Here is an 11,841-nt window from a genome sequence, read left to right as displayed (position 1 = left end):
TTCCTTGTTGAGCAGTAAAGACTACACTTACCTGTGGGTATAAAGGGGAAGGTTTGGAGGGAGGAAGGGAAAGCAAGAAAAGTAATTATAAACCCTCAATAAATAAAATGCTAATAAAATGAATTCTATTATATCTCTCTATATATAGAATATGAATATATTGTATATATATTCATCTCCAAATGTGCTGTTTGTGGTGATGCACACCTTTGATCCCAGCATTCAGGAGGCAGAAGCAGAGGCAGATGGAACTCTTTGAATTTGAGGATAGTGTTTTCTACCTAGTTCTAGGCCAACCAAGGCTACATACTGAGACCTTAAGAAGACAGAAAGTTAAACGTATGCCACTGCTCTGTACCCTACTTCTGTACCCATGGCACTGAAAACATATTCATAATTGTATTTGCACATGAGTGTTCCTCAAATTTTTATTTGCAATAGGTCCCAAATGGAAACAATTCAATGTTCATTTTAACGTGTAGAATTCATAAACAAATTGAGGCTATCCATAAATGAATACACTACTCAGCAATAAGGAGTGAACCACTGATGTCCACACCACCTTGGATGAATCTTAAAATAACCATGCTCAATAAAAGAGGTCAGAACTCAGAGGTGTCAGGAAACATAAGATTAAAGTTACAGAAAACTATAGAAAATGCCAAATAATCCATAGTGACAAGTGGCTGCCAGAGGGAAGAATAAAATAACCAAGGCACATGAAGAAACTTTGAACTGTGGGCATGTTTGCTATCTTGTTTTCATGCTTGTGTATACATATGCATGCACAGGTCATCAAACAGTACCTTCTAAATATTTTCCAATGTGTACTTTTTCTATATTTCAGTTAAATCTCTGTAAAACTGCTCTTAAAAAAGCAATTGTGAATCTTGTGGGTTGGTTTCCTACCCTTTATATAACTTATTAAAATAATGTTGAACATTGCATTCCTTTGAAGAATTAGGTTATGATGTTTCTATCTTCAGTGGGCTGTGGTGATAACACAATGACAAACAACAGTAAGTGTCTTCGCTAGGTGATATTTTACATAAGAAATGTTTATAGCCCTATTTTTTAAGTCCTGTGGTTTTAAATTGTTACTTTTATATTTAAAATTGATTTTGGGAGAACATATAAACTGTTACAAACATTGTTATTTTCATCTAGTTAGGTTACTTTAGATTTTTACAACAATACTTCCTGTCCTGTGTTTGTGTGTGTGCATGTGTGTGTGCGTGTACATGTATGCAAGTGTGTGTGCATATGTGTATGTGCATGTGTGTGTGCGTGTACATGTGTGCAAGTGTGTGTGCATATGTGTGTGTGCATGTGTATGTGCATGTGTGTGTGTGCGTGTACATGTGTGCAAGTGTGTGTGCATATGTGTGTGCATGTGTGTGTGCATGTATATGTATGCAAGTGTGTGTGCATGTGTGCAAGTGTGTCTACATGCGTGCATGTGCACTCACCTAAATTTTCTATTGTTAAAATCATCAGTAGTTCTGACCACTTTTTTTTTAACATACCTTCTTTTCTTTTTTAAATAGGAAACCATCATCTATTTGAACCTTTTCTATTTGTTTCTCTGTATGGTTTAGATTCAGATATTGACAGACACAATTCTAGTATCTAATTTTTTACTTATTAGGTTAATTGGTTTAAATCTAATGGAAATTTTTGAATTATTGGGAAAATACAGTTCATGTGCCAATAGCCTTGGTATTTTTACCATTTTCTGAATTCATCAAAATTTTACATGGCATGGTTTTAAATATGTAATTTCCTCCTATTTTCGTATTCCATATTCATTATGTAAAACTATCTGAACATTCACATAGAAGCACTGGTGTCCCATCCAAATGCTTCTGGACCTCTTATTTAAGATTTATTAGTACATAGAATAAATATCTACTTGGTCTTAACATGTTGTACCAGCATCTGACATAATAAAACTTATTAACTCAAAAGACAAGTGTGATAAAAACAGGTTAAAAATTGTATGACCATTTTGTATGAAATACTCCATTCTTACATGAGCCTGATTAATGTTTCCTGACATCAGCATATCAATCATAAGTAATACCTGCTGTAGACAGTAGTCCCCACTGACCTTTGTATCTCTTAAAAACTCTCCAAAAGTTATTTCTTTGTCTTTCTGGCAACAAGCTCAGGAGATCTGAGGATACATGGGTAGAAATAGATCTTGGGCTGGCTAGGTTAAGGATTTAGTCATTTCCAAAAGAGATTTCTTCCATGAATTATCTTAATTGATGCAGCTTACACCAAAAATGTGCCATATGTTGCAAATAAGCTGCTTATATGAAACCAAATATTTTAGCAGAAATTGTTCCTTTTTAGTACAATTTATTCCACTTCTTGGGACTTAATCTTTGGAATCCTCATGGACACAGTTCTTACTTAGGATATCAGAGTCACATCCACTAGCTCAGTTGGGATTTTCTAGGTTCAAGTGTTAAAACTATCACTTCTAGATTAGAGTCTGTGCTTACACTCTAGACACAAATAAAATCATATTATCAGAACAACATTATATTGTTGGATTGCTTATGGATCCTCTTAAATGTACTTGCAGCATAGTGATATATTTTGACTGTTTATATATGGTTATTCTTTATATCTGGACCAGCTCCCATCAGTTCATATGCTGAATGCTTGCATCACAAATATTGGCTATTGAGAGCTGTGGAAATGTTAGCAGGTGGGGTCTAGTTGAGTGAAGTAAGTCATTAGAGGCATGCCTAAGAGCAGAATATTGGGTCTTTGACCCTAGACTCTTCTCTTTTCACTTTCCAGCCACCATGTAATAAGTAGCTTCATTCTTTTGCATGCCCCAGCCAAAGTGTCCTGCTTTGTCCCCGGCCCATAGCAATGGAATTCAGGGACACTTGGACTGAAATCTCGAGTCTAAATAACTGTTTTCTCCTTTAAATTCATGTGTCTCAAGTTTTCGCACAGAGGTGGGAAGCCGAATAACACACATTGCCCATGTCCCTTTCCTTAGCATTGCCTTCCCCTTTTCTAAGCACACAGTTTCCAAGAGGAGCATAGTGTTCACAGCAGTGAAGACATGCTGAGAGTGGGGCTCTACTGCTTCTTGGCTTTGTGAGTTTAGTCAGATAGCGTCCTCTTTCAAACTCTGTTCCTCTGGTATCCATAAGCTGCCTAACACTAAATTCTTACTGTTCATAAATAATTTCACAGAGGCCATCATCTGACATGCTGAGAGCATGAACAAACAATAAAACAAACTAATAAATAACATCCTATGAAGGAGAGGATGTGGAGCAAGGGGAACATTCCTCCACTGTTGGTGGGAGTATAAACTTGTACAGCCACTTTGGAAGTCAGTATGGTAATTTCTCAGAAAATTGGGAATCCATCTACCTCCAGACACAGCTATACCACTCTTGGGCATATATCCTAAGGATGCTCAATTATACCACAAGGACACCTTATCAACTATGTTCATAGCAGATTTATTTGTAATAGCCCAAACCTGGAAACAACCTAGATGTCCCTCAGCCAAAGAATATATAAAGAAAATGTGGTACTTTCACACAGTGGAGTATTGCTAAGCTGTTAAAAACAATGACATCTGGAAATCTGAAGGCAAATAGATAGAACTAGAGAAAATCATCTTGAGTGAGGTAACCCAAACCCAGAAATACAAACATGATATGTACTCACTTGTAAGTGGATATTAGCTGTAAAATAAAAGGTAACTATGCTGCAATCCACAGACCAGAAAGGCTAGGTAACAAGGAAGGCCCAAAGTGGGAAGGGGAAGTGGAAATAGAAGAGATCTCCTGGGTGGACTGGGGGTGAGTGGGGATGGGAACTTGAGGGCTCTGGTTAGGAGGTAGATGGAGGGGGAGTGTACTGAAAGATGACTTGGAAGGGGGACATTTTGGGGTCAGGTAGAAACCTGATGCAAGGCAAACTCCCATAAATCTATAAGGATGACTCCAGCTAAGACTCCCCTAAACTGGCCATCTCCTGTAATCATATTGGTGACTACCCTAGTTGTCCTCAGAGAGCCTTCATCCAGTAACTGATGGAAACAGATGCAGAGACCCACTGTCAAAACAGTAGCCTGAGCTCAGGGAATCCTACTGAAGAGAGGGAGGAAGGATTGTATGAGCTAGGGAGGTCATGGTCATCAGAAGAAAACCCACAGAAACAACTAACCTGGCTCATAGGAACTCAGAATCTGAACCAGTGAAACTGCATGGGACCAACCTAGGCCCATGTGACAGTTGTGTAGCTTGGTCTACAGCTAGCTTGTGGGACTCCTAACAATGGCAGCAGGGGCTATCCTTAATACTTTGCCTGGCTCTTGGGAACCCATTCCTCGTACTGGATTGCCTTGCCCAGTCTTAATGCAAGGGGAGGAGCTTAGTCTTGCCACAACTTGATATACTATGCTTTGTTGATACCCCTGGGAGGCCTGCCCCTTTTCTGAACAGAAACAGAGGAGGAGTGTATTGGGGGTGGCAAGAATGGGAGGAGAGGAAGGAGGGGAAAGTCTAGTCAGGATGTAAAATAAATTAAAAAAATAACTCATAGTCATTTCTATGGAAAAATAATCAAGCCCAAATCCAAAAAATTTTGTTCAAACTACACCAGTGACCAAGTATGTCTCTTTTCTAGCTAATAAGACCATTACTTCTTTGTGTGTTCTCTCCCTTTCTAGGTTAACTTTACTAGGTAAGGTACCCTATCTGTTTTTCACATCCGTTTAAGACGTTCTGCTTCCTCATAACCTCCTGTGCTGGGCGAAGCCCACTTTTCTTTAGCCATTGATATTCTACAATACAAGGTCAGATTCTGTTCTGTTTGCTATGCTTCTAGTTTCTGTATGTGATATTTGGACATCTGAGGCTTTGCTGACAGGGAAAAACTGTCCATTGCTTGATTAATAACAGACTATGACTACCTTGAGTTTGCCTTAGATATTCGATCTGGCCAATCTAAAGCCCACTTAACCTTTAGGAAATGCTAACCATCTACCCAATATTCCCAAAAGCCACTCATCCTCAACTGTATACAACCTCTGAACCCTGCAGCTTGCCTTTGTATCCAGCAGCCTGCTGAACTGAGACAAGCTGGCCTGTCCTAACCCAGTCAGCTTGCTTACTCTGCCTTGCCCATTCCTTGCTGGGCAAACCAGTCAAAGTTCCCAGCTCCCTTCACCTCCCTTTTTCTCTTTCTCTCTCTCTTGTGCTCAAGGCCAACCTTGTTATTCCTACCTGGCCCCTGCACAGCATGGCATAGAATATTCTTTCCTCTTGGACACTGTGAGCAATAAGCCATATTCTTAATAGTTATCATGTCCTGATCCTTGTACTCAGCAAACCAGAATAAACCCCAAATCCCTGATATATTTCACTATACCTGTAAGTCTTTCCCAGTATCCTGTCAATGAGACATTTCATAGTTTCCTTGGCATGTGATCTCTTACAGGGAAATGAGCCTATCAACCTAAGTTTATTCAAGGACTGGTGGATTTCTATTGGTCTTAGGTAGATGACAATATAAGAGAAAAGAGTGATGAATGTGAAGTCCAGTGACTGGAAACATTGAAAACCTCAAACATATTGTATAAAATATTATCTAACTCCTTTATTCATGGCTCATTGGCTCAGGAAATGACCTGGTGGGTTAATTCATGTTACTCTTCAAAGAAATAGAATGTCACAAGTGAGATTGAGAAGTTATTGAAAGTATTTTGCCATGTGGCTTAGGAAACAGGAAGTCCATCTATGATGATAGAGAAGAAAGAACCTAATGCTCAGACAGTGGGAGAGAGACAGGATTCCATGGGTTCCTCACTAGCACCTTGTCTCAACGGACAGAAAACACAACCTTTACATTTTTGACAAAGAGAAAGTATATTAATTACTTTTCTTTGCTATGAAAAAAATAACAGAAGGAAAGCTACTTACAGAAAAAGGATTTACTCTAGCTCACAGTTAAGGGAACAGTCCATCATCTAAAGTCAGGAGCAGAGAAAGCTGAATGCTGGTCCTCAGCTAGCTTTCTCCTTTTTATTCAGTCCAGGACTCCAGCCCTGGGATGGTTCTGTCCACATTCAAGGTAGGATTTCTCTCCTCCATTATACCCTTCTATAAATACTCCAGAGATATTTACATTGTGATTTTAAGTCCAATCAAGTTGGCAATGATGATTAATAATCACATCAAATGAACTATAAGTTTACAAGGTATAAAGAAAATATTTTCTGCCATAATAGAAAAGTGCATGTGTGTATATATTTTCTTCAAGTCTTGGAACTGTGGGTTTAATTCATTTAAATTCTGTACAATGTTCACAATTTTTCAAAGGTTAGTGTGGTGATTTGAATGAAAATATCTCCCATAGATTCATAGGGAATGGCGCTATTGGAGGTGTGGCCTTGTTAGAGGTAGTGTGTCACTAGGGGTGGACTTGGAGGTTTTAGAAGCTCAAGCCAGGCCCAGGGTCTCACTCTCTTCACTTGGAGGTTTTAGAAGCTCAAGCCAGGCCCAGGGTCTCACTCTCTTCCTGTTGTTTGCCAATCCAGATATAGAACTCCCAACTCCTTCTCCAGCAACATGTCTGCCTGCATACCACCATACTCCCTGCCATGGTGTTAATGGACTGAACTTCTGAAACTATAAGCCAGCCACTCCAATTAAATGTTTTCCTTTATAAGAGTTGCCATGGTCATGGTGTCTCTTCACAACAATAGAAACCCTAACTAATACAGTTAGTTAAAGCTGATCAACAGTCAGCCAAAAAGAAGGATGTTATCTGATCCAAGAAACATCTAACTTTGTTTGTCCCCAGATCAAGTAATCACTAAACCACCTTGCTGGATAGTTGATTCACTCCCCAACTCTGAGATAGACAGGATCACATGTTTGATGTCATGGTGAAAGAGATGTCACCTGGACTCCTTGGTTGAGCTCCATTGCTTGGCTGCTCCAGGACAGTCCTTCAGCAGTTCTTTCTTCTTGGATTATCTGCACTGCACATACTACACTACCCCACTAGGGAAGAAAGTACCATTTTAAGATTGAGGGTACTGCCTTCCTTTTCATACAGAAGGAGATGGATGACTATGAGCTCATGGAAGAGAAAGGAGTGGCAGAAACAACCATGGCAACATTCTAACAGACCAATTGTTTTGAAGAGTGAAAAAGAAATTTGAGAAACTAGAAAAGAATTCCTTTCAACTATTCTTATCTGTGTGGCATGTGAAGGGTTCTGTCTCCTCAGCTGGGTAGACATCTCCTTGTGGAGATGGATGTTGTAGCTTAGGCAGTGAGTTCTCACCCTGAAGGAGCATCAGTGACCTCCCGGGGGCTTCTGTAAATGCAAATGCCACCTCCGTGGTAGATTCTAATTCTGAGAACACATTTTAATTAATCTCTAGGAAAGGCTGCAAAGCTCACAGTTGGCTGCCATGTTCAAAATCACTACTCTGAAAGGCCTATTAGAATCTCCTGGGGATAGGGACATTAAGGGATGGGGGACAGATCAGGGTCTGAATATCTAGCAGTGAGATGTGGGAGGACAAGCAAAAATAACATTTTTTAAAAGGACAAATTCTCCCGGTCAAAAATAAGTTTTGAGATTCCCTCCCTTCCCTTATCCTAGACCATTTATGCTAGAAACATAATTATAAGTATTTTTTTTCTCTCTTTGAAATGTCTGAACATCCTTTTGGAACTAGATAGGTCTTTTGTGAGTCTGATGACTGGGGAATGCCTTTCTCAAGGACCTGGGCTCTGTCTCTTTTAAACTTAGGCATCAAGGGGGACAGCACCCATTCTCTCTCTTGCAGGAGCAAGAGCAGGGATGAGGAGCAGCCTCACCTCTGTAGTGCCTCACTCCAAACTGTAGAACTGCCTCCAGCCAGAAAAAGGTTGTTTTTCTTCTGGTTGAACCAAGCAAACTAACAGTTACCAGGTGTCACCCAGTACTGTCTAGCCCTTTGACTTGAGGAGAGATGGTTAACTTGGAGACCTGTGTAATATAGGGAGCATGTGATTGGCTCTCCATTTCTTAGTGAACTGCCTACCACATGTCCCACATCCTGACTTCATGTTTATTCAGTAATTAAACTGATTTGTTTCTGTCTCTGCTATCTTTGTGGAGAGGTTTTCTAGGTTGAGGGAAGATTTTATTGTTTGCTATTGCCCTAGCAACTGGCATATTTTTTATCATAGGTTCCTCAGGTGAAGTGGTGACTTTAGTACAGAAACTATAGCTCTGTGGAAGCTTTATTCCATGCCCACCAGAGCCAGAAGACAGCCCGTGAGGATTGCCATAGGACCAACAGGTCAGATCCCTTAACCTGGGCCCAGTGGCTGTACTGCCCAGGAGTGTGTGTGTGTGTGTGTGTGTGTGTGTGTGTGTGTGTGTGTGTGATGATAGCTGAGGAATGAGTGGCCGGTACTGGACATGCTCAGATTGCTGTTCCTTCCACCCCTTCTCCAGGGTAGGTTCTTGAGGATCCCTTTTCCTCTGCCTCTCAGTTCAGTTGTCCTAGGAGGTGATCTTGACTACCGAGTGCCTGCCCTGTGCAGGCTGTGGGATTGCAAAAACTGCCCTCCCAAATGCTGCGGAGGCTGTCACCCCTCAAGATGGATCAATCTTTTCTCTGTGGCATTTCTATCTCCTCTTCAGACCTAGCCTTTGCTATCAACTGACACAATTTATAATCTCTCCTCAGTAGGCATTAAGGCTGGAAAGAGTCTGCTCACATTTTAAACTTCTCCTTCCAGACTTGCCCCCTGACTCTGCCTACCTTATTATACAAGGATGCTACTTCACCCTGGATCCTGGATTCAGAGTTTTCTTGGTAAGCACCATGGTGTGTGGAGGCTTAAAGTGGGAACATCCCTGGAATGTGATCTGAGCGATGCCAAGCCCCTCATCTCAGTCTGTCATACTGAGTCTTTTAGCACAATGATGAGTGGAATTAGAAGCTGTGACAGAAAGTGATAAGAAACTGCTTCCCAACCTGTATCTGGGCCACATTTGTCAAATGTAACAAGGGCTCATTTAGCCCAGGCTGGCTTTGACTACCAACCCTCCTGCCTATCTCTACCTTCCAAATGCTGTCACGTGCCACTATCTTATTTTCACTACTGGTAACCCCTCCTCCCCCATACTTTGTTTAAAATGAAGAAAAGTTACTCATTGCACTCATTGAAAATTTGAGCTTTTAGCATAACTAGGATTCAGATGAGAGCATATGAAATTGCTTCTTTTCAGTGGTCACCTGACACTGCTTCCAGGGAGCTAGTGTCAGCAAGAGGAGCTTGCTGTGAAAAATCCTTTTGTACACTGTGAAGATTTGTCTCTGTGATTGGTTCAATAAACAAGCTGACTGGCCAAGAGCTGAACAAGATAAAGTTAGGCAGGAAATCCAAACTGAGAATGATGGGATGAAGAAAGGCTGAGTGAGAGGCGTTGCCAGCCAGCCAGAGAATGAGTCAGATATACAAAATGGGATAGAGCCTCAGGGCAGTACAAGGATTGATAGAAATGGTTTTACATTGTAAGAGCCAGTTAGTAACAAGCCTGAGCTATTGGCCAGGCATTTGTAATTAATATAAGCCTCTGTGTGGTAATTTGGGAAGTGGCTCTCGGTATTTGGGAATAAACGATCTTGATGGGAAAAGTCTGATTACAGGAGATCTGTCTCAAAGGAGAAAACATGGACAGGGCTCTTAGAAAAAACATTTCCCCTTCTTCATAATTCTGTCAGCCCATATCACAAATGTATCATGAAGTCTACCTGGCTTATTTTCTGCAGGTTGACACATTGGTGGAATTAAGGACAAACAAATGGATGGATGAATATTTAGTAGCTCTTCTATGCGGTTTGATATGTGGCCATTTCCCTGCAGTTTGCAGTTTTAATGATGCATGCAAAAAAGAAGCAACAGAAAGACATCTCAGACCCTCATCTGCAATTCTGAGGACAAGGGGTTTGGATATTCAGGTGCTAATAAATTTGTGGCAAAGTCATTTAGCAGACAAACAACACCTGAAAAAAAAAAACTTTACATGGAATCTAGTTATCCCTTTTAGGGTGACTATTCTCCTGTTTTCACAAGTGTATCATTAATGTTAAATAGGAGGTTTGTTCCATATGCTACACATAGCATGCATTAGCGATCTTGATATTTCTGAATTTAAAGCACTGTGGTCCATAGTGTTTTAGATATGGAATTGTAGACCTATATTATAGTTATTTGTTGATATGAAGGGATGTCATGTAATTTGTAAAACAAATTACATTTGTGTATATGCCCATTTACAAATTAATGTAAATGTTTCTTCTATCATTTTGCAAAACATTAGGGACAATGTCTTTTGCATATTCTCCTGTTGTATGAAACACAGGTAGATTCTCCAGCTAATGTTTCAAGTTCATCATTCCCACTCCCTAATTGCTGCACTCAAGTATTACAGAAAGAACAAGAAAGGCAGAACAAACATGTGGTGCACATTACAGGATATTTTGATATATCTTCATTTCTTTTCTAATGAACCACTTGGACAACATACTACATGAAAATTTTGGTTTTTATTATTAAACTCAATTTTAATTTCATTTAAAGTGGCTAAAATGAAATTTAAATATCATAAAAACTATTTAATTACATTTCAAGGTATATGGAGATGAACACAAATTTTACTTCTATGCTTACTGTAAAGCCAATGCTATGGGAGATCTTCTACTTGAGCAAATTAGAGGACAACTTCCTAGCTGTACAACTAAATGTTTAACCTGTGGTTTTGCCATTATCATTGCTTTATTAATAAAGATAAGGTAGATCCTAACAAATCTACTTAACCGTCGATTTATCCATCCATCTACCATCATTGTATTCATTCTGCCAGCTACTGAGAGTCAACTTTACATGACTGTGGCAAGAAACTGAGGTAACCAACTTAACGGGAGAACAAGTTTATTTGGGCTTATGATTCTAGAGGTCTCATTACACATTCAGTCTCTGTTGCTTTTGGGCCTGTGGGGAGATGTTACATGATGGTGGGACCATGTGGCAGTCAAAGGCTTTACTTCCTGGCAGCTGGAATGAGAGGAGGAAAGAGAGTGGAACTGCTGTCCCCACAGCCGTTGCAAGAGAACACCTGCAATGACCAGACTTTCTTTCACAGGGCTCTATCTCTTCAAAGTTTCACTGTCTCCTGGTAATGCCACAGGTTGTCAGCGAAGCCTTTGAGGGACATTGCAGAGGCAAGCCACAGCAACCACATACTTCTGAGGCTTTGCTAGATTCGAATAGGATAAGTGTTTTGAGGTTGTCCTTGTAGAAATTGAGAGAGAAGCACATGCTACATCTCAGGAGGAGGTTTCTTTGAACTTGGAAGAAACATTTAACAAGACCGACGATCTTTAAAAGAGTCAGAAGGACAGATAATAAAAAGCCTGGACTTGGAAGCCAGAACACCTAGCTGCAGAGTCCATGCTACTCTTTATTCACTGTGTGACCGAAGGCAATGTGCTTATCCCATCCCACCTTGAGTCTCTTATCTATAAATGAGAGGAAAATGTTACAGCATTACTTTACAAGTTCGTTCTAATGGTATGTCATTCTAAATTAGTTTTGAAATAAATAATTCACAATATGTGCACATGGTAAGTATTTAATAAATTCCTGTCTTACCCTCTTGTATTTGATTCCTTTCAGTCTTTTGTTTTTCCTATTTTATATGCAATTCTCTGGTTCATTCATTTTTTCGGTCACCTAAACATTCACTGAACGCATATAATATACCCAATACAATGGTGGCAGG

The sequence above is a fragment of the Peromyscus eremicus genome, chromosome 9 (assembly GCF_949786415.1).
Source record: "Peromyscus eremicus chromosome 9, PerEre_H2_v1, whole genome shotgun sequence".
Lineage (NCBI taxonomy): Eukaryota > Metazoa > Chordata > Mammalia > Rodentia > Cricetidae > Peromyscus > Peromyscus eremicus.
This window is presented reverse-complemented; position numbering follows the sequence as displayed.